Source organism: Pseudophryne corroboree, chromosome 6 (genome assembly GCF_028390025.1).
Source record: "Pseudophryne corroboree isolate aPseCor3 chromosome 6, aPseCor3.hap2, whole genome shotgun sequence".
NCBI classification, from domain to species: domain Eukaryota; kingdom Metazoa; phylum Chordata; class Amphibia; order Anura; family Myobatrachidae; genus Pseudophryne; species Pseudophryne corroboree.
In genome coordinates, this window is record NC_086449.1 from 533,041,627 (window position 1) to 533,064,690 (window position 23,064).

At 44.8% G+C, this 23,064-nt stretch overlaps 1 protein-coding gene and 1 pseudogene across 3 annotated transcripts in view; one reads left to right on the top strand and one right to left on the bottom strand.

The window, feature by feature from the left end:
- The window catches only part of TMCC3 (transmembrane and coiled-coil domain family 3), a 227,844-nt gene that overhangs the window by 82,080 nt on the left and 122,700 nt on the right, over positions 1-23,064 (top strand). The window lies entirely within an intron of this gene.
- Positions 8,539-8,657, bottom strand: LOC134936863 (5S ribosomal RNA; annotated as a pseudogene).

A 23,064-nucleotide genomic window follows, 5' to 3' on the forward strand; every position in this document is an offset into this window, starting at 1 on the left:
AAAGTATATAAAAGAAAGGATTTAGGGCGTGTATATCCAAAGTCAATAACTAATTGGACAGAACACAAAAAGGGGGCTAACATAACATGATTGGCTAAGAACTGCCGCAGCGGAAGGGTATGCATATATGGGCAAGTGTGTACCCAAATAGAAAGAGTTATTCACACGGTATAAAAAGATAACAGACAAAGACAGTAGCAAAAAATGTGCTGGAACATTAAGTTCTATAACACAAGCAATTCTATGACATTGAAGCAGAGACGAGCTTTAAACCTTTCAATCCCCTCTTAGAATCATTATTGTTATACTATATGATTCTTGCAAAGCTTACGTCTCTCTGCACGCCAGTGGACTAGATACTGGGCGTATGACTCAGGGCCGGGTACCTCAGTTTCAGTAGTATGGGACAGGGCACCATTGTACATTATGGCATTATCGATACCTTTTGGAGGTGAGCTTCTTACAGCACGGGATAATACAGTAAACAATAGTGGTAACAAGAATAAGGGTAATAAGTATAAATATACCTATTTGTATAAGGGCCTGCTTCCAGTTTTCAACCCATCCGAAGTATTGGCTCCATGGATTATCAACACCTGAGTTCCTTTTGAGTTCCTTTGATAATGACTCTAGTTTCTGTATGGCTAATGTTACTTTACCGTTAGGCCCCGTGTTATCAGGGATATAGGTACAACATCCTTCGGCTTTGTTAATGTAAACGCATGTACCACCTTTTTCTGCTAGCATCATATCCAGAGCCATCCTATTTTGGAAGGTCATATGGGAAGTAGCTTCTAGTTGCTCAGATATTCCCAGAAGGGCCTCTTTGGTATCATTAACAAATCTTTGTTGGTTATAATATATATAGTTAATCCACGCTACATTTTTGTTTACAGTCACTATAGGGAATAAAGATTCAAATCCTGCAGCTACCTCGTCTCTAGCTTTGAACTTATTTGGAACCCCTCTTGGGACCCCTATAGCATCAATGTATACATGGGGGTCAAAACTACCTCCTGGGAGTGCCCTTTTCTTCCGAAGGGTAGGGGAATTAGAGGAAGGAGTGGGGTGGTCTTCGGTGATCATTAGAAGTGGCATTATGACTTTGGCCAGGGCACACTCACCATGCCAGGGCGTATCCAATTTGATCCTAAGTTTCATATCCCCGCATATATAGTAGATGTCGCCTAATGATCTGGTTTGATTAACTAGGACAGTTGTCCTTCTTTCTGCGCAATACCCTGGTGGGAAAGGTTTTAAATCCCTTCCTTTGGTGGTGTTGGATACATAACAGGTATAATTCCCGGGGTATATGGTTATGGTACTTCCGGGATTAGGATTTTTAATAATATAGGATATTCCTTCTTCCACATTTCACACCGACTATCATTATTTTTAGTATCATTGTATAGGCTAAAGAAGCATCCTTCTTGATCTAAAGGAATGTTTAAAGGTACTGTACCTAAGTGGGGCCTAGATTTGCCACATACGTAACAATTGCTCATATTATGTTTTGCAGCATTATACTTCATCCATTCTAGCCAGAAATTAATGTCAGAGAAACCGGTTTCAATGGCTAGGACGTCTTCAAAAGTGGGGTTATTAATGGCTACCATATCCTTAAAGGTAGCAATATGAGGCCTTAAAGGTTTACCTTGGCGAGAGACTCTGGACCGGTATGCTGGATGTTTAAACATATCCCATAAATAAAAGATCTGTCTTGCGCTAAAGTACCCTGTTTTCCACCATATCCCAACTACATAGGTACCATTATCTGCTCTGCTAGGGTGTTGGATGTTTAGTCTAAACCTGTATGCATTCGGGCCTTCTTCCATCTTAAAGATAGACAGTCTCTTGAGTAGGGGTATTCCATCAGGTTGACTCCATCTGTTTAAGGCGTCTGATGGTCTGTACCCCCAATCAAGTCCCGTGTTCCACCCCACGGATCCCCAGGAATCACAGTTATATCCCCACCAGGAATCAGTAACACAGATATAAACTGTTTCGGACATCCCTGATTTCCTTTTTTGCTGTATGAAATGTTTGTTGTCAGCAAGCTTGGGGAACATAAAATAGTCTAGGACATAGGTGGCTACGTGTGTGTTGGAGGAATTATACCATAAGGTGGGAACCCCGTCGGTGTGTGTAATGTCAACTTCACATGTTGTGAGGTGAATGAGGGCCAGTAGGGCTATCAAGGTAGTCCCCAGGGTAAAGATAGGGGGCATTTTCTTCATCCTCCTCTGGTCTTCTGTCTTCGCTAGGTGGGAGGTCAGGGCTGTCCGCCCCTGTTCGTACCTCACTGGAATCACCTGTTTCCTCCTCTAGGTCTGGTCTAGGAATTTTCTTTACTCGGGAAGCATGGATCCAGGTGGGACTCTCTTCTGTCAGGACTGCGGTTCGGGTTACAGCAACGACTTCTGTCTCTGGACCATAGGTGAAGTCTCCCGGAGTCTTGTTCTTTGGGAGTACTTTTACCACGACTCTGTCTCCAACTTTGAAAGGATGTGTTGGTTCCTGTGGGTTCAAAGGATTTTTACAAACAACATCATGTTCAATCTCATCAAGTTTGGTTATGAGGGCCCTGACATACTCTTCCCTTATAAGTTCTAGATCTCCTTCCTGTATTATCAACGGTTTTTTTGCCCATGGGGTGGGAAAAGGCCTACCCATCAATATCTCAAAAGGGGAGTACCCTAGGGTTTTCTGTGGGGTCATCCTAATTTCGGCTAGGATGATAGGGAGGACTTGCTTCCATTTGTGGAAGGTACCTCCTGTGGCCTTCCTTAGTTTGTCTTTGAGGGTCCTATTCATTCTTTCTACGACCCCTGAACTCTGCGGGTGGTACGGGATGTGAAACTTCCATTCTATTTGCAAGGCCTTCACTAGGGCCTGTGTGACTTTGGCTGTAAAGGCTGTGCCTTTGTCGCTATTTATCTGCAATGGGCATCCCCATCTCGGGATGATTTCCTGTGTTAGGATTCTAGCTACTGTCTTAGCATCCTCTGACTTAGTTGGGAATACTTCTGGCCAGCGAGAGAACATATCTACAATGACCAGGGCATATTCTTGTTTGCCTATGCCAGGGATATGGGTAAAATCAATTTGTAAGTGTGTAAAAGGGGTGGTGGGGTATTCAAGATGCTGGTGTTTCGCTTTATTAGGGTTGTTAGGGTTTTTCCTGAGGCAGGTGATGCATCTGCTAACATATTGGTCCACAAGTGTTTTGGCCTCAGTAACATAAAAATCCTTGGTTAGTAGGAGGAGTGTTGTGGCTTTACTATGGTGACCAACACCATGGTAATGGGCAATGAGCAAAGGGGCACTGGACTGGGGTATACAGGGTTTCCCCTCTTTGCAGATTAATCCTGATTTAGGATTTTTCTGCAGAATTGGGTAAGTCCAGTCGGAGAGATCAGTATTAGTCGCAGCAGCTTGAAGTTGAGTGAGCAGATGGACGTTGTCAAGGGAGGGAGGGGCCATGACTGCCATGTGAGAATGGGCAGTAGGCTGTAGGGCCGCTTGTTTAGCAGCAGTAGTGTCTGCAAGGGCGTTGCCAAGGGAGATATTATCCTTGCCGCCAGTATGTGCCTTGCAGTGGATAATGGCAATGTCAGAAGGGAGGGTAATGGCATGTAACAGATCAGAGATGAGCTGCGCATGCAAGATACCCTTACCATCTGCCCCGAGAAAGCCACGGCGTTGCCAAATGACCCCATGGTCATAAACAACACCGTGGGCGTATCTGGAGTCAGTGTAGATGGTAACAGGCTTGTTTTGGTAGAGCTGACATGCTCTAGTGAGTGCAATGAGTTCTGCAGCTTGCGCGGACTGATAAGGTATTGGTAGGGCTTCCAATACAGTGTCAGGGAGGGTGACAATGGCATAACCAGCTTGGTATGTATTGTCATTGGGCCTACTGCAGGAGCCGTCAACAAAAATTATGTCTGCGCCTGGTATGGGAACGGGAGACATGTCAAGTCTGGGAGAAGTTTCAGCTTCAATGGAAGCAGCACAGTCATGTAGGTCGGGTGGTTCATCCTCGGGACCTTTCAAGCCTAAAAGGGCATTGAGAACGGGTGTAGGGCCAGAAGAACTGGCAGTGTACTTGATGGTAAGTGTAGGGTTGCCCAAAAGAAGTACTTCATATCCACTAAGGCGTTGAGCAGACATGTGCTGTGTGTGTAAGCCTTTAAGTATTGCCAGGACATCATGTGTGGTGTGGAGTACTGTGGTGTGGCCTAAAGTGAGGGTAGTGGCCATTTCTGCAACCATAGCACAGGCTGCCAGAGCCCTAAGGCAGGCAGGCATACCTTGCACAGACACTGGCATGACTTTGGAAAAAAATGCCACAGGGCGCAACTTCCCTCCATGAAACTGTGTGAGCACCCCCGCCATGGTTTTACAATTGTCCCTTGCATATAGATGGAAAGGTAGTACATAATTGGGGAGGCCAAGTGCCGGACTTTTCATCAACATACATTTTAAACTTTCATATGCAGTTAACATTTCTTGTGACCATTGTACAGTTTTAGGTTTGTCCTTCAGTGTGGCTTGTCTCAAAATGTTATCATAATAGGAGCAATCAGATATCCACTGTCTGCAGTAATTTACCATACCCAGGAAGGACAGTAGTTCCTTCTGGGTAGTTGGGGTGACCAGGCCCAATACAGACTGTATGCGTTGTGGACTGATTTTCCTCTCTCCCTGAGTGAGCACAAAACCTAAGTAATCAACATGCTTTTTACACCATTGCATTTTTGTTTTGGACACCTTGTGTCCACATTCACAAAGCCAGTTTAGTAATGAAACACCATCCTCTCGGCAGGCCTCCTCAGTTTGACTACAGAGCAGCAGATCATCTGCATACTGTAGCAGGACTGAACCATGGTGAGGTTGCCAGGGCCTCAATGTGGCCTGGAGTACAATGCTATAGACAATGGGTGAGTCAATATAGCCCATGGGTAATCTGCACCAGGTAAGTTGTTTACCCTCAAAAGAAAAGGCAAAAAGTAATTGTGTCTGTGAATCTACAGGTATGCTGAAAAAGGCATTCTTCAAATCAATTACAGAGAAGAACGCAGCATCTGCAGGGATTGCAGAAATGAGTGAGTTTACATCTGGAACAATTGGTGCAATTGGGACAATTAACTGATTGATCGCTCTGAGATCCTGTACAAATCTTATACTGCCATCAGCTTTGGCAACAGGGTTCACAGGAGTACAGTATGGTGATACAATATGTCTGAGAATACCCTGTTGTAAGAATTGCTGTACCATGGGGCGGAGACCTTCTATCTTTTCTGGTGAGAGGGGATATTGCTTTTGATAAACAGGTTGTGAGCCGGGTTTGAGATTGGCCTTATATGGTGTGCACGAGATTAGGCCAGTGTCATATGGACCTTCTGACCAAAGAGCGGGGTTTACTTGAGCTAGGTCAGGCATGTTGGTAGTCATTTCCCAAATTGGAAAATGAGGGGATTCAATATCCAACCCAGTACCAGTAGGTGAGGGCAGAATAGAGATGGAAAGTTTGCTAAGCAGGTCCCTACCTAGTAGGTTGATGGGGCACTCAGGTATGACTGTGAACCTATGGTTGCCCATGCGCAACCCCTTTGTTGTGGAGACAGAGAGGGCCTTGGTTAGGTAGGCATCGGTGGGTATCCCATTGATTCCCATTGAAGGAGCAGTCTTTTCCAAATCACCATCATATAGGTCAGAACACAAAACACTGGTTGTTGCACCGCTGTCCACTAAAAAGGGAATTTTACTTCCATTTATAATAAGTGGCAGCAGAGGTGAATCTTTCCAATGACGGGTGAGTTGAATAAAGGCTGGGATACCCTCCTCCGGGCCCCGTCAGTGCGCGGGGTCTTGCCAGTCAACTCTGAAACGTACATGATCAGAGAGAGGGTTGTCATGGCGTGGGCGGGGGTGTTGTTGGGGGGCAGGATTCAGAGCAGGCTGTCGAGGTGTCTGAGGGGGCTGGGGGCAATCTCTTGCCCAGTGACCATCCTGGCCACAGTTGTAACAGGAGGTGTGCCGTTTGCCGGCCATGTCTCCTGTAGGTGATTTATGTTGGGGTCTTTGGAATCTTCCCTGACTGCGGGGTTGGTTCTGTCTGTCAAAGCGTCTGGAGTTCTGATAGTTATGAGTGGGTGCAGGTTTCTTTACATCAAAACACCCTGCAGCCTCTTTCTCATATAGATGTTTTTCAAAATCTTTCGTACTATCAGAAGTCCAGGAAGAGACGCTTTGCTTAACAGAAACTATGACAGAAGGTAGAAGGTTGGTAATGAAGGTGGAAATGAGTAAGCTTTCCGAGTTAAGCAAAGGTAAGCCAGCGTCATCTGTCCAGCAGTCCTTAAACCTTTTCCAAAACTCAGTAACAGACTCCGAAGGTTTCTGTTTACAAGCTACAGCGACAGGCAACGAAGCACGGGATTTAAAGACTTCCTTCATATGTGCATCAATTTCCTTCCACATATTCTCGATACCCGTCTGTGTGTTGAGGGTGTAGGTAGCGGCACTAGTTTGTGCAGCAGGTGTGTGGATGGTAGGGACCTTTGTCCAATCCCATCCATTATAGTGGTCGATTACACCATCTATAATCAGCCTCATATCTTCTTGTGTATAGCTGCGTCCTTTGCAAGCTTTGCGCAAATAAGATATACAGCCATCGGGGGTAATGGTGGGCTTGGGACAGTGTTTTACTATCCTGTCTAAATCTTCTATTTCAATGGGTTTTGTTAGCATTTGGTCTCCCACTGTCATAAAGGGTAAGTGGAGGGCAACGGTGGTGGAAGAAGCTTCACCGCCGTCAGAGAATTCAGTTCCTCCTCGAGTGACATGGGGGGAGAAGGAGCCCTCGGCAGCGATAGTGGAATCGGCTGTGCGGCGGGTGGCTGGTTGTTTAAGGGATGTGGGCTGGGAGGTTATTACACTATTATCTAAACTCTGGGTTACTGGTGCGTTAGGAATAGAGCTAGTGGACGCATTTTCTAGCAGTGGAGGTGGAGGCGATCTCATCTGTTGTGAAAGGGTTACTGCTGCTAAGAGATCTGTGTCTGTAAGAGCAGGATATATTGGAATGTAAGGGGGAGGCGATAGGGTTTTCAAAGATTTACAGCTTCTCACTTCCTCCTTTCTATGCTGTTGGGAACTGATAATTTTAATCCTCCTTTGTTTCTTATTGATGGATTTATCATACCAATAGGGCGCTATGGTCAGCCACTGCTCACCCCCGGCCCGCATATATGTCATATCCCATTGTGGATCATGATCATACCACGGCCAGGCTTCCCTGTCCCCTAAACAAAGACCCTTAATCATATCCATGTAGAAAGGGTAATTACTGCCTTCCCGTGGAAATGGGTCCTGTCCTGCTTTCTCTGTCCACCCTGCTAAATTATCCACCCAGGGATCAATCAAATAATAATCAGAGGTAGAATTACGGGCCACGTATTCTTTACATGTCTCTTCGGGTAGGGGAGGGGGGTATACAGTTTTCTTACTCTGACCAGAGCCCATAGTAAAAACACAATTTCCAACAACTTTCTATGCATGCATCAGCTAACCAGTTAATTAGTTATTGACAATATCACAATATCATATGCATAGTACTTTAACAAGCAATCGATAGTAATAATCTGTACGTTTACTCACCACTCGTACAGGGACTTGGAAATGCAGCGTATTGTGATAGGAAGCAAGAAAGTTATAAGGGTATTCAACAGACGTGCACTTACCACCCGTCAAGTTGAATACATGAAACTTATACTCTAATATCTGTTATGGCCATAACATAATAGACAATCAAATCGAGGTAAAATCTACGTTATGTATAGACTCCCAGGTCTATTTTAAGTATCCCAGATACTAACGTCTTTGGAGAATTGCGCTTAGACCCCTGGTCACTTCTCAGACGTATCTTTAAGTCCCAGACATTAAAGATGTTTGGTCACGTGTTCCCAGAACACTGACACGGATTCAGCTTCAGTGTATGACCGCAATCCCGTATGGCAAAGACAGACAATAAATTCTCTATCTTACCGTCCGGGGACGACCAACTGAATCCCGGACGAGCCCCCACTTGTAAGGATTGCTCCTCTTTTCCTTAACCCTCGATGTGATCGTCTCTTAGACGTCCGTGAGTGTAAACCTTATGCTACAAGTCACATGCAAAACACACGTAGTAAAGATTCACACTGTTTATTGTTTGTTTAGTAAAAGTATATAAAAGAAAGGATTTAGGGCGTGTATATCCAAAGTCAATAACTAATTGGACAGAACACAAAAAGGGGGCTAACATAACATGATTGGCTAAGAACTGCCGCAGCGGAAGGGTAAAGCCTTTCAGTGGGTAAGATAAATTACCAATGTTTTTAGGGACACTGGCCGTTGCATCCTGAGAGCACGTACAAAGTCTTGGTAAATTGCCAGCTTATAGTTCAGATACATGTACAGGAGGAAGCAAGTTACATTAAGTGGTAATTCTGCTGTCAGTGTTAGGCACGGAGTTTGTTCGAACCTGATGTTCATGTACTACACTTGGTATTCCCTGGTGGTCTCCCATCCAACTACTGACCAAGCCCACCACTGCTTAGCTTCCGAGATCGGACGGTATCGGGCGTTGATAGGGTGGTATGATAGTAGATGCTTAAATATAGCAGCCACTCTTGGATCACTGATGAGAGATCACCTAGAAAGATTATAGTGCAACAACAGGTGCATCTGCTGCCAGCGTTACAGAGGTAAATAGAAGCAAAAGTGTCCCTGACACTGATATTGCTCTGAATCGCTGGTGAGAGTCCACATAGAAATTTATAGAAAAATATGGAAAAATTTATGTTTAGAAAAAAGGAAAAGGAAACCAGGCAGAAAAAAAGATGTCACATTAAAGATCATTCATAGATCTGGGGGGATAGAGGGTCTTGAATAGATATCAACAGATGTAATCTTTAATGAGCAGTTTTAGATCATTGTATTACTGCCAATAAGTGCTATAATATAATACAATACTGCCCAAAGGTACTATACCCAAAGGAAGAATTAGAGATGAGACAAAAAAGATGCAACAGACCAATCTGAAACCTTACTCATAGGTATTATAGATGGACATTAGTTCAATTGACTCCAGATTGCACTTGTAACTAATGACAACCACCATAGATTGCTTGTGTCTTGATACAGTATTGAGTATAAGAAATCTGCCAAAAGAATTGATTACTTAAATGGGTCACAACCTTTGAAATACACTGTAAGATTGGTAGGCCGTCCACTTGTAAGGTTTTAAGTATAAAGGCCAGGTACCATTCTGATCAATAACCAGATTAAAATAAGAGGTTAATTGGCCATACCCCTGTAATAATGTTAGAATGGTTACTATATATGCTCAATGCAGTGTATTTGAATAACCATTCGAAAATTAAGGAGTGTATTTAAGTGTCCCAGCAGGTCTATGCAGCAGCGGCCATGAGAACAGCAGGGATCTGGAGGTCCCGCGATCCCCACTGTACACGTGCGGTCGCAGTTACGGCAGCAAAGGGTAGCTGTGTTAGCGGCAAGGGTTGTGGGGGTGGGGGGGACTAAGAGGTCTGTTGGTCCCGGCGGTGCAGGTGCAGCGGCAGTATCGGAGGCAGTTGAAGACGCGTTTCGCCCGCAGTCATGGCTTGCTCACATCCGGGTCATTATATTATATAATATTTAAAATAAGAAATTAAATTTCTCTATCGTCCTAGTGGATGCTGGGGTTCCTGAAAGGACCATGGGGAATAGCGGCTCCGCAGGAGACAGGGCACAAAAAGTAAAGCTTTAGGATCAGGTGGTGTGCACTGGCTCCTCCCCCTATGACCCTCCTCCAAGCCTCAGTTAGATTTTTGTGCCCGGCCGAGAAGGGTGCAATCTAGGTGGCTCTCCTAAAGAGCTGCTTAGAAAAGTTTAGCTTAGGTTTTTTTATTTTACAGTGAGTCCTGCTGGCAACAGGATCACTGCAACGAGGGACTTAGGGGAGAAGAAGTGAACTCACCTGCGTGCAGGATGGATTGGCTTCTTTGGCTACTGGACATTAGCTCCAGAGGGACGATCACAGGTACAGCCTGGATGGTCACCGGAGCCTCGCCGCCGGCCCCCTTGCAGATGCTGAAACAAGAAGAAGGTCCAGAATCGGCGGCATGAAGACTCCTCAGTCTTCTTAAGGTAGCGCACAGCACTGCAGCTGTGCGCCATTTCCTCTCAGCACACTTCACACGGCAGTCACTGAGGGTGCAGGGCGCTGGAAGGGGGGCGCCCTGGGAGGCAATGAAAACCTATTTTTGGCTAAAAATACCTCACATATAGCCTCCGGGGGCTATATGGAGATATTTAACCCCTGCCAGAATCCGTTAAGAGCGGGAGACGAGGCCGCCGAAAAAGGGGCGGGGCCTATCTCCTCAGCACACAGCGCCATTTTCCCTCACAGAAAGGCTGGAGGGAAGGCTCCCAGGCTCTCCCCTGCACTGCACTACAGAAACAGGGTTAAAACAGAGAGGGGGGGCACTAATTTGGCGTTAGAAATATATAAAAAAGATGCTATAAGGGAAAACACTTATATCAGGTTGTCCCTATATAATTATAGCGTTTTTGGTGTGTGCTGGCAAACTCTCCCTCTGTCTCTCTCCAAAGGGCTAGTAGGTCCTGTCCTCTATCAGAGCATTCCCTGTGTGTGTGCTGTGTGTCGGTACGTGTGTGTCGACATGTATGAGGACGATGTTGGTGAGGAGGCGGAGCAATTGCCTGTAATGGTGATGTCACTCTCTAGGGAGTCGACACCGGAATGGATGGCTTATTTAGGGAATTACGTGATAATGTCAACACGCGGCAAGGTCGGTTGACGACATGAGACGGCCGACAAACAATTTAGTACCGGTCCAGACGTCTCAAAAACACCGTCAGGGGTTTTAAAACGCCCGTTTACTTTAGTCGGTCGACACAGACAGGGACACTGAATCCAGTGTCGACGGTGAATAAACAAACGTATTCCTTATTAGGGCCACACGTTAAGGGCAATGAAGGAGGTGTTACATATTTCTGATACTACAAGTACCACAAAAGAGGGTATTATGTGGGATGTGAAAAAACTACCGTAGTTTTTCCTGAATCAGATAAATTAAATGAAGTGTGTGATGATGCGTGGGTTCCCCCCGATAGAAAATATGGGCGGTATAACCTTTCCCGCCAGAAGTTAGGGCGCGTTGGGAAACACCCCTTAGGGTGGATAAGGCGCTCACACGCTTATCAGAACAAGTGGCGGTACCGTCTATAGATAGGGCCGTCCTCAAGGAGCCAGCTGACAGGAGGCTGGAAAATATCATAAAAAGTATATATACACACATACTGGTGTTATACTGCGACCAGCGATCGCCTCAGCCTGGATGTGCAGAGCTGGGGTGGCTTGGTCGGATTCCCTGACTAAAAATATTGATACCCTTGACAGGGACAGTATTTTATTGACTATAGAGCATTTAAAGGATGCATTTCTATATATGCGAGATGCACAGAGGGATATTTGCACTCTGGCATCAAGAGTAAGTGCGATGTCCATATCTGCCAGAAGATGTTTATGGACACGACAGTGGTCAGGTGATGCAGATTCCAAACGGCACAAAGGTGTATTGCCGTATAAAGGAAGAGGAGTTATTTGGGGTCGGTCCATCGGACCTGGTGGCCAGGGCAACTGCTGGAAAATCCACAGTTTTTTACCCTAAGTCACATCTCTGCAGAAAAAGACACCGTCTTTTCAGCTTCAGTCCTTTCGTCCCTATAAGAGTCATATCTGCCCAGGGATAGAGGAAAGGGAAGAAGACTGCAGCAGGCAGCCCATTCCCAGGAACAGAAGCGTTCCACCGCTTCTGACAAGCTCTCAGCATGACGCTGAGACCGTACAGGACCCCTGGATCCTACAAGTAGTATCCCAGGGGTACAGATTGGAATGTCGAGACGTTTCCCCTTCGCAGGCTCCTGAAGTCTGCTTTACCAAGGTCTCCCTCCGACAAGGAGGCAGTATGGGAAACAATTCACGAGCTGTATTCCCAGCAGGTGATAATTAAATTACCCCTCCTACAACAAGAAAAGGGGTATTATTCCACACTATATTGTGGTACTGAAGCCAGAAGGCTAGGTGAGACCTATTCTAAATCTAAAAAAATTTGAACACTTACAAAGGTTCAAATCAAGATGGAGTCACTCAGAGCAGTGATAACGAACCGGGAAGAAGGGGACTATATGGTGTCCCGAGACATCAGGGATGCTTACCTCCATGTCCCAAATTTGCCCTTATCACTAAGGATACCTCAGGTTCGTGGTACAGAACTGTCACTATCAGTTTCAGACGCTGCCGTTTGGATTGTCCACGGCACCCCGGGTCTTTACCAAGGTAATGGCCGAAATGATGGTTCTTCTTCGAAGAAAAGGCGTCTTAATTATCCCTTACTTGGACGATCTCCTGATAAGGGCAAAGTCCAGGGAACAGTTGGAGGTCGGAGTAGCACTATCTCGGATACTGTTACAACAGCAGGGGTGGATTCTAAATATTCCAAAATCGCAGCTGATCCCGACAACAAGTCTCCTGTGCTTAGGGATGATTCTGGACACAGTCCAGAAAAAGGTGTTTCTCCCGGAAGAGAAAGCCAGGGAGTTATCCGAGCTAGTCAGGAACCTCCTAAAATCAGTGCATCATTGCACAAGGGCCATGGTAAAAAAAATGGTGACTTCCTTCGAAGCAATTCCAGTCGGCAGATTTCATGCAGGAACTTTTCAGTGGGATCTGCTGGACAAATGGTCCGGATCGCATCTTCAGATGCATCAGCGGATAACCCTATATCCAAGGACAAGGGTGTCTCTCCTGTGGTGGTTACAGAGTGCTCATCTTCTAGAGGGCCGCAGATTCGGCATTCAGTTTTGGATGTTGGTGACCACGGAGGCCAGCCCGAGAGGCTGGGGAGCAGTCACACAAGGAAAAAAATTTCCAGGGAGTGTGATCAAGTCTGGAGACTTTTCTCCACATAAATATAGCTAAGGGTAAATTTATAATGCTCTAAGCTTAGCAAGACCTCTGCTTCAAGGTCAGCCGGTATTGATCCAGTGGGATAAAACATCACGGCAGTCGCCCACGTAAATAGACAGGGCGGCACAAGAAGCAGGAGGGCAGTGGCAAAAACTGCAAGGACTTTTCGCTGGGCGGAAAATCATGTGATAGCACTGTCAGCAGTGTTTCATTCCGGGAATGGAAACTGGGAAGCAGACTTCCTCAGTAGGCACGACCTCCACCCGGCAGAGTGGGAACTTCATGGGGAAGTTTTCCACATGATTGTAAACCGTTGGGAATTACCAAAGGTGGACATGATGGCGTCCCGTCTGAACAAAAAACGGGACAGGTATTGCGCCAGGTTAAGAGACCCTCAGGCAATAGCTGTGGACGTTCTGGTAACACCGTGGGTGTACCAGTCGGTGTATGTGTTCCATCCTCTGCTTTTCATACCTAAGGTACTGAGAATTATAAGACGTAGAGGAGTAAGAACTATACTCATGGCTCCGGATTGGCCAAGAAGGACTTGGTACCCGGAACTTCAAGAGATGCTCACAGAGGACTTATGGCCTCTGCCGCTAAGAAGGGACTTGTTTCAGCAAGTACCATGTCTGTTCCAAGACTTACCGCAGCTGCGTTTGACGGCATGGCGGTGGAACGCCGGATCCTAAGGGAAAAGGCATTCAGGAAGAGGTCATTCCTACCCTGGTCAAAGCCAGAAAGGAGGTGACCGCACAACATTATCACCACATGTAGCGAAAATATGTTGCGTGGTGTGAGGCCAGGAAGGCCCCACGAAGAAATTTCAACTCGGTCGATTCCTGCATTTCCTGCAAACAGGAGTGTCTATGGGCCTCAAATTGGGGTCCATTAAGGTTCAAATTTCGGCCCTGTCGATTTTTCTTCCAGAAAGAATTGGCTTCAGTTCCTGAAGTCCAGAAGTTTGTCAAGGGAGTATTGCATATACAACCCCCTTTTGTGCCTCCAGTGGCACTGTGGGATCTCAACGTAGTTCTGGGATTCCTCAAAACACATTGGTTTAAAACCAGTCAAATCTGTGGATTTGAAGCATCTCACATGAAAAGTGAACATGCTCTTGGACCTGGCCTGGACCAGGCGAGTGTCAAATTGGTGGTTTTTTTCTCAAAAAAGCCCATATCTGTTTGTCCATTCGGACAGGGCAGAGCTGCGGACTCGTCCCCAGTTCTCTCCCTAAGGTGGTGTCAGTGTTTCACCTGAACCAGCTTATTGTGGTGTCTTGCGCCTACTAGGGACTTGGAGGACTCCAAGTTGCTAGATGTGGTCAGGGCCCTGAAAATATAGGTTCCAGGACGGCTGGAGTCAGGAAAACTGACTTGCTGTTATCCTGTATGCACCCAACAAACTGGGTGCTCTTGCTTCTAAGCAGACTTTTGCTAGTTGGATGTGTAATACAATTCAGCTTGCACATTCTGTGGCAGGCCTGCCACAGCCAAAATATGTAAATGCCCATTCCACAAGGAAGGTGGGCTCATCTTGGGCGGCTGCCCGAGGGGTCTCGGCTTTACAACTTTGCCGAGCGGCTATTTAGTCAGGGGCAAACACGTTTGTAAAATCCTACAAATTTGATAACCTGGCTAAGGAGGACCTGGAGTTCTCTCATTCGGTGCTGCAGAGTCATCCGCACTCTCCCGCCCGTTTGGGAGCTTTGGTATAATCCCCATGGTCCTTTCAGGAACCCCAGCATCCACTAGGACGATAGAGAAAATAAGAATTTACTTACCGATAATTCTATTTCTCGGAGTCCGTAGTGGATGCTGGGCGCCCATCCCAAGTGCGGATTATCTGCAATACTTGTACATAGTTACAAAAATCGGGTTATTATTGTTGTGAGCCATCTTTCAGAGGCTCCGCTGTTATCATACTGTTAACTGGGTTCAGATCACAGGTTGTACAGTGTGATTGGTGTGGCTGGTATGAGTCTTACCCGGGATTCATAAATCCTTCCTTATTGTGTACGCTCGTCCGGGCACAGTATCCTAACTGAGGCTTGGAGGAGGGTCATAGGGGGAGGAGCCAGTGCACACCACCTGATCCTAAAGCTTTACTTTTTGCGCCCTGTCTCCTGCGGAGCCGCTATTCCCCATGGTCCTTTCAGGAACCCCAGCATCCACTACGGACTCCGAGAAATAGAATTATCGGTAAGTAAATTCTTATTTTTTTGGCTGGCTTTGCATGGGAAATAAACTGTGGGGATGGTGGTTAACACCCATGTTTTCTGCTTTGGCATCAGCTTGACGCTCCTCACTGCTTTATCTAGATATACTGTTACAGGTGGTTTATACTATGTGTATTAGAACCCTGTGTGCAGTTATTGCAGGCTTCAGTCTCCTCTCCCCTATTATGTAGTTACAGGAGGCGTCTGTGATTCTCTGGGACTCTGTTACCTGAGGCTTCATTATCTCTGATGCACCCCCTAACACATAGCCCTAGGCATGCTGACAGTAATATCAGAGATGCAATTCCTACTGCGAAGTATCCACAACAGCATAGAAAAGATACTCTTTTTTTATATTCTGTTTTAAAATCTGTATGTTAAAAAAATTCCCACATTTGTCTGTGATATGCTGCTGTGTGAGTAGTCTGCATCATAAACCAGAATCGTGAATCTAAATGACTAATGTTTAATTGATGCTGGAGACAAAACTGAATTTCTGGAATGCATTTAATTACTTGGGCATCTTCATAGCAAGTAGTGTATTATTTCCAGCAGAGGGGAATTGGCGATTATATAAATTCATAGATTTTGTTTTCCAATCAAAATTTGTGATAGGTGCAAAAAAAACAAAAAAAACTCACTTCTGTTGTGGTTGAAAGGAGTGTTGTGGGTTTTTTTTTTTCTTTAGTAAGCTGATTCTTCTTTTTTTTTTTATACTATATTTGCACATACAGATTAGTTACTATATGGTACTGGTTTTGGCAGATTAGATGGTTACATAATTTTTTTTTTTTTTTAGCAATTCCTTTTACTATTAAGGTCAATATATGCAATGTTTTAATGAACAGTCTTTGCTATGTAAATAGAGCCACGTTTAAGCTGGGTTCCTAGCCAAAATGTGATGATGATATCCTGTTGAACTCCAAATCTGTCAGGTTTATTTTCTGTGCATCTTGTACTAAAACATCTAGTATACTAAGATCCTAAAGCTGGGTGTGCATCTTGTATGCAAATCTCCCCACTCATTAACACTTATGTACTATAGGTTATGCATTGCTTACACAGAATATTAATATACATCAGTCCCTGCCCAACTGGAATTTATAGTGCATAGTCCCTGCCACATGGAAACACAGAAATCAAGGGGGACATGTACGAAGCAGTGATAAAAGTGGAAAAGTGAGCCAGTGGAGAAGTTGGCCATGGCAACCAATCAGCTGCTCTGTATACTTTTATAGTATGCAAATTATAAATGTTATGTCAATGCTGATTGGTTGCCATGGGCAACTTCTCCACTGGCTCACCTCCACTTTTATCACTGCTTAGTACATGTCCCCCCAAGTATCTTACGTGTTTAGAGTGTGGGAGGAGACTGGAACACCCGAATGAAACTCAGGCAAACATGGAGAGAACATCCAAATTCTACACAGATTAGGATCGTTGCTGTAACCAAACCCATGACCTGTGACGCAGTAATGCATATTTATATAGCACCAGCATATTATTAGAGCTTTGCAATTGGAGAAAAATTACATAGTAATTGAGAGAGACTGAGTATTAACAGACAGGTTTCCATACATCAGAAAGGATCATGGGGAGCATTTTGTCTGGACACCCACTTCAGGCATAAGAGGATGATTCTGCCACCAGTTTGGATCAGCACTAGCATGAACGAAGGGCGGAGTCTAACGTGCCCCCTGTTCTTCGCCAGTGAACCCACAGGTCACAGCCTTCTATGTGCTCTATCTTTATGCTTAATTGGAAAAGGAGAGAGAAGGGACGTGAAAGCATAGGTCAAATGCAGTAAGAGTGTTTTCATGTAATTGCGACTGAATATAACCTGGGCACAGGCACATACCTGTGTGCCCACATACACCTATTCTCAAATCGTGCCAAATAGCCCTGTTTATCGTGCCATGGACTTTGGTACTTATCCGCACCAAAACACTAATCCCTAGTACACTATAAGGGAAGTAAGATGCAAAGTTGAGGATAAGGTACACAATCCAAGTTAAACAGGCAAAAAACATGTTTGATTGAGTGATCCGAGCCATACACCATTATGCTTAATCTGCAACTTTATACTAATTCCTCTGTGACAAAGTAATCCTGAGTGCCAAGCACACTAGACGTAAATTGAAAAAAAAGTAACAAAATTTAGGAAACCGTTTGCAGCACAAGAAGCGTTCCAGACGTCCTGTGTCATATGGCGCACAGGACATTCTGTATGAGGACACATCTGTATGCGTCTGTTCGGAGGCATTTCTCTCATGGGTACTGATCATGCTCCTAGCAGGGTGCGCCTGGAATGTGCTATAGTATGGCTGCTATATGAAGTCATCTAATTGCATTATTAAATTGATATTTGCATTGCATTATTTTTAATTTGTTCCATCGGTTTCTTTTTAAAGAGGAAGATTAATATATTGTATGTCATATGGTTTATGACACTTTCACATTTATTAATGTCCTTTTCCAGATACTGTATTGCAGTGTTATATTTGGTAATTGGACATTGTAGTTACTAACCTTGAAAAGCCATGTCTACGCATTGGTAACTGCTGGTGTATATACTTCTGTTTGAAGTTGCTTCTTTTTGGACCCATTTTGTGTATGTGCTTTTGCTGTAAAATACTTCCAGCTTTATTTGCTGCTGTTAGTGTTTAGTATGATATCCCAGCTGTCGGAATCCCGGCGACTGCTGGCAAATTGAATGAACCCCGTTCTGAAGTCTGCTGGTAAAACCAGTTTCTCTGTATATCCTACTTTCTCTTGCGTCCTAGAGGATACTGGGGTCCATATTAGTACTATGGGGTATAGATTGGTCCACCGGGAGCCATTGGCACTTTTAAGAGTTTAACAGTGTGGACTGGCTCCTCCCTCTATGCCACTCCTACCAGACTCAGTTTAGAAAATGTGCCCGGAGGAGCTGGTCACAGCTAGGGGAGCTCTCCAGAGTTTCTCTAGTAAAGTTTATTTTAGAGTGTTATTTTACAGGGAGGCTGCTGGCAACAGCCTCCCTGCTTCGTGGGACTAAGGGGGGAAGTAGTGTCCGCCCTGCGGGGTCTGAGCCTAGATCGCTCCCCGCTGCAGGGGAATGCTCACCCCGGCAGCATTGCGCCACCCCCTTGCAGAGCTGAAGTGTGGCGAGTGAGTTATCGGCCCCCTGGCAAACGAGGAGCCGATGTGAAGATGGCGGCTACAGGGTAGGGAGCGCAGCACTGACTGTGCCCCGGGGGCTCAGCGGTACATGGTACGGCGCTGTGGGGGCGCCCTGAGCCGGCGCCTTAGCCCTACACTGACCAGAAAGCCTGTCTGGGTCCTTTGCTCTCAGCCAGCAGAAAATCCTCAGGCCAGTATAATCTTGGAAAAGCAGGAAGACGGCGTCATTAAGGGGGCGGAGCTTCTCCTCAGAGCAGACCCAGCCACATTCAGCGCCATTTTCCTGCCTCCAGACACGCTGCCTGTGAATAGCAGTCCCTCCAGAGCAACTCCAGCTGGGTAGAGGTGCACAGATTAGATCATTTCTAATTAAATGTTCTGCCGGAAAGCGCTAACCAGATTTGAAAAGGGGATCATGGTAGGCTGCTCGATCAGAGGTATAAGTGTGAGAAGCCTACCATTGCACACCAGTTCCGAATAGCCACTAATGTGCTGGTTTCGACAAGAACACTTTGTAGGGAGGCCTGTGCACTTGGATATTATGGGCGAGCAGTTGCTCATAAACCTCTAATCACAAAGAAGAATGCAGCCCAGCGCTTATGACTGTGTAAAGAGAGCAAAAACTAGACCTTGGAACAATGGTGGAGAGTGTTATGGAGTGATAAATCACGATTTACACTTTTCACATCAGATGGATATGTTTGGGTTTGGTGATTGGCAGGAGAACATCTGATGCCAGAATGTAGAGTACCTGCAGTAAAGCATGGAGGTGGTGGTGTTATGCAGTGGAGCTGTTTCAGCTGGTTTGCCATGGGCCCACTAGTTGTAATGCGTGGTTACATTAACTCTGAGAAGTATAGAGATGCACTTGATAACTTTGTGCTCCCTACATTGTGGCAGTTTTACGGCAACAACAAATGTTTTTATCAAGGCGTCAATGCCACCTGTTAAATTTCCAAGGTGACGCTGGACTAGTATACAGAAAATTCGGTAACCCGGATTGACTGGTCAGCTCAGCGTACAGATCTTAACCCCACTGAGAATATCTGGGACGAATTTGAAATGACTGGTTCGTTCTAGACCGACTTGACCTTCAGTAGTGCAGTTGGTCACTGTACTTAAGTTGGTATGGCAAAACATACCGCCTGCTGGAACTTGTGGACAGTTTGCCAAGAAGGGTGTCTGCAGTAATCACTGCACGTGGTGGACTAACAAAGTAATGTCATCAATAAAATCTCCTTGATCTATTTGCCATGTGTCCCGTCACTTTTGTCCACACTGTGCACTTGCCAAATAAACAAAGGAATTAATTTTTATTTTTTTCTTCCCATAAGGAAAACTTGTATCTTTGCTATGGTTACCATTTACAATAGTAATACTTTTGAAATATTTTATTTTACTTGGCAAATACTTTCATTTTTTTTTTTTTTTTTTTTCCCTTGCTAACTTGATGTTATAAGGCACAAGCACTGAGTAGGCTTTCTGTTAGATTGGGGCCAAGATGAATCTGCTGCATGCTGGCTCAGCCATCTGCAGATGTAAAGGTTTTTATTTTTTGGGTTTGAAGGTGAGGTTTCATTTATTTTCTTAGTTATTTCAAAAGAATGATCGCATATGTTGCACAGCTAATCTAGGCGCAGTGTAAAATTAGTTTTTTCTCATTTTGGCTGTCGTAATGTTTTTTGTGAATGTGAAATGTCCTGAAGGCAGAATAGTTTCTAGCTTTCCCCTTAGCATAGTTTTTTTTTCTTTTCTTTTTTAAATGTTTTTATAGCGAAAAACCTAAGTCCAAATAACCAGTGTACGCGAGAGTTTAGGTCTCATACAAACATACTTGGTCATACAAACATACTTGGTATTTGCAAGTTATAACTTCAGTCTTATCCTTTAGGATGAGACCATTTTTGACCTAACTGTACACTTACATGGCTCACAGTTATCTAGGGCTTACATAGCGCGGCTGATGTCACGCTTCTTTCTTTGACCAGATAACATTCACACACATGTTTTAATGATTATCTTGAGGAGAAACAGAGGCTATTTGGTAATAAAGAAGAGAAAAATGCTAATAATCTGTAATTATCTGCCCTACTGATTCAGAAGTTCCAGAACGGCAGGAAATTTAGCTGCAATTGAAACTGAAATGTTTTTTATTTGGTCTTTGAGAAACTGTTTGCAGCAATTATGAATGTAGTATTCTATTGCTTTTTGGTGCGAGTTTTGACCAAATTGTCATTAAAAAAAAATATATATATATTTTTTTTAAGTGGACATGTAGAAGCTTTTTATTGTTCGTTGTCACCTGTTGAAACTATTTTCTAAACCATATTGCTCATTTTTACCCTCCTGAGCGATATGGTTTACAATATCGCCTATTGTGTATGCTACGAGCGATGCACTGTCGGCTGTACATGCAGCTCACTCTGACTATATTGTCAGAAGCTGGATGTTCGGGACGGATGTGGCATAATGTCCCTGTGTGATATCGCTTGCAATATTGCGTAGTGTGTGTGTGATCTATGTCGGCGGTCTGGAAGGATGGGGGGGACGACACTATGTGATATTGCTCATGGAGCGTATCGCATAGTGTATGTCAGCATGCACTGTACACACTGGCACTAATATTATTGACACCTTGTATCTGGGGTGTCCCTAAGACTACTGCCTATTAATGTTTAGACTGTATAGGTTCGGCTACAAATGCATCATCGATGCACATGGTAAATTAAAATTATTTTGTTAATCCATGGCTCACGATAAAAATATTTGCTAGTTGCCAGATATTTAAAGCATGTATGGGTAGGGCAAAAGGGGGGCACACTAGTCTATTGGCTGTCATTTTTGCAATACGTTATGCAAAAGCCATCTTCTATTGGTTGGCAATATATTGTTAAATAGTTGCCAGCTATTAAATGTTTTCATCATGATCCATGGATTTATAGAAGGATTATTTTGATTTGCCATGTCACGATTATGAAAAATCATTCTGCATGACCTAATGGTGATATTGGTTTACCGTTTTTAATGTGCTACAAGTAAATACTCTAGACACTTCCTTTAGGTTATTCTAGACCGTGACACTGACATGTGACACAAGCTGCCTCTACTACAGTATGTGTTAGGTCACCACCACATTAAATGGGGAGGGGGGCAAATGATGTTGCAACTAGAGCTCCCTTAGGGCTTGTGACAGCCCTGTGCATTCTTCTTCTTCTTTTTTTTTTTTTTTTTAGTTCAATACGTTTTTATTGATTTTTCCAGACAGACAAACCAAAACATGGAGTACATAAGTATGCACTATGTGTATACAGATAAGAGTCGGCGAATGTTGTATGCATCGACAGACATACATAAAGTTGCAAACAGCTACAAGTTATACATAACGGTTGTCTTGACTTCTTTTCATTTGTTCATACAATATTGTTACATTAAGTGACCAGATATCAATGCGGGGCAGAGACACAAGTCCCCTGGTAGAGTGGAGATGATAACCACCTATCCCATATCTTGTAAAATTTATTCGGGGCTTTCCTAGAAATATAAACCAACTTTTCATGGGACACAACCGAGTTCACTAACGGGATCCATTTATTAATATCAGAACCCGTAGTCGCCATCCATGAGCGTGCTATCAATACTCTGACCAAAGCGCATAAGTTAAGAATATATCTTTGCATCCAATATCACCTCATCTATAATCCCAAGGATACACACAAGGGGGGTAAACACATCAAGGGGGAGTCCCGTAGAGGCCACCAACCGTGTCACCGCCCGCCAAAAGTCCTGCACCACCGGGAAAGCTCACAATAAATGCTAGAAGGTACCGTCCGGAGAGGCGCACTTCGGGCACCTAGAGTCACTCCGCCCCCCTATGTTAACAAGCCTGGTGGGAGTGATATAGACTCTGTGTAATATGAACAAATGTTTCTCTTACGTCCTAGAGCAGGGCTGGCCAAACCGGTCCTTGAGATCTACCAACAGTTCATGTTTTCAGGGCTCCTGGAGATCTGTAGAATTGTCAGTTAGGAATGAATGCAGCACATCTTAATTAGTAATGACTCCACCTGAGCACCATCTAGGTGATCTGCAAAAAGTGAACTGTTGGTAGATCTCGAGGACTGGTTTGGCCAGCTCTGTCCTAGAGGATGCTGGGGACTCCGTAAGGACCATGGGGTATACACGGGCTCCGCAGGAGACATGGGCACTCTAAAGACTTTAGATGGGTGTGCACTGGCTCTTCCCTCTATGCCCCTCCTCCAGACCCCAGTTAGATCCTGTGGCCAGAGGAGACTGGATGCACTGCAGGGGAGCTCTACTGAGTTTCTCTGAAAAATAGTTTTTTTTATTTTCAGGGAGCACTGCTGGCAACAGGCTCCCTGCATCGTGGGACTGAGGAGAGAGAAGCAGACCTACTTAAATGATAGGCTCTGCTTCTTGGGCTACTGGACACCATTAGCTCCAGAGGGTTGGAACGCAGGTCTCATCCTCGCTGTTCGTCCCAGAGCCGCGCCGCCATCCTCCTCACAGAGCCGGAAGATAGAAGCCGGGTGAGTATAAGAAGAAAGAAGACTTCAAAAGCGGCAGAAGACTTCAGATCTTCACTGAGGTACCGCGTAGCGGTAACGCTGCGCACCATTGCTCC